The sequence below is a fragment of the Vigna umbellata genome, chromosome 8, assembly GCF_029865625.1.
Source record: "Vigna umbellata cultivar VRB3 chromosome 8, Vumbellata_1.0, whole genome shotgun sequence".
In the NCBI taxonomy this organism is placed as follows: domain Eukaryota; kingdom Viridiplantae; phylum Streptophyta; class Magnoliopsida; order Fabales; family Fabaceae; genus Vigna; species Vigna umbellata.
The window spans coordinates 46601411-46602644 of NC_142172.1; the positions used below are offsets into that span (position 1 = coordinate 46601411).

The following is a 1234-nucleotide window of genomic DNA, read 5'->3' on the forward strand; positions in this document are numbered from 1 at the left end:
GGGTCCATAGCTCAGTGGTAGAGCATTTGACTGCAGATCAAGAGGTCACCGGTTCGAACCCGGTTGGGCCCTTTTCTTTTAGTTTAATTGTTTTTTCTTTACTGTTTCTTAAATGTAATCAGTGGGCCACAGAAATTGTTTCGCCAAAGGTGGAAAAGTAATATAAAATAATTTCATAGTAAAAAGTTTATTTAATATCACGTCTTACGTTATAGATAATATTAATAGAACATAATACTTTTTTTCATACTGGTTGATGAGTTTATTTAAGCTTTAAATAAAGTATTTTTGGAAACAAAAAGGATCACAGACCAAATCGTTGAAAAAATAAAAATTACTTCTTTTTTCTTTATTACAATTATAAAAAGTATTTTTAAATTGAAACTACTTGTTTTTAAATAGTAAAACTCTTTTCTCAACATCATTTTTTTCATGAAATTTAAACAATCACTTCAAAGTATATTTTTAAATAAACAAATTCATCCATTATAATTGTGGACACTTGTATTTTATAAATGTTGATGAAAAACATATTTGGTTTGTTCGAGGAACAATTATCAATTCACACATACACAAAACAAAAAGTGTGTTTTATTAGACTTATAACCATTTTTACAACAATATATATATATATATATATATATATATATATATATATATATATATATATATATATATATATATATATATTTTGTGTGTATGTATATATGTATCTGTATGTATAACATTCATCCTTCACTTCCCTGGTTCACTTTTTTTTTCTTTTTGAGGAATAAAGGGCTTGGTTATTCAATTCATTTTTTTTTGGGCTTTGAGTTTTTTTATTTAATTTTACTGTTCGTATTTAATCTCTTATCTTAAAAGTTATTCTATAAACTATATTGGATTAGCAAAATAAGCTTGACTTGATGAAGTGACAAAAAAAATCTATAAAACATGTTAGAATAAGTTAAAATAATTGTATTCTTAATTAAATAAAAATGTTTTTAAATTAATGTTACACTTATTGTGATTAGGTCGTTTTCAAAAGTTAAGAGTTAACTATACATATTGTGTTATTAGTTAACATCAAAGTTGTTTTTCAAGAGTTAAGGGTTAACCAAACATATCGTGTCATTAGTTAACATCAATACCATAAATGTTAATAATGTTTGTAATAAGAAGTAGATGTAGGAAGAAACTCTTCAGAGTATGATCGATAAGGTCAAAATTGATCTGTCGACATAGGAAAATG

At 24.7% G+C, this 1234-nt stretch overlaps 1 non-coding gene across 1 annotated transcript; it reads left to right on the forward strand.

Moving 5' to 3' along the window:
• On the forward strand, positions 1–72 carry TRNAC-GCA (transfer RNA cysteine (anticodon GCA)). The gene has a single exon. It is a non-coding gene; the product is annotated as a tRNA-Cys (tRNA).
• The last annotated feature ends 1162 nt before the right edge of the window (positions 73–1234 follow it).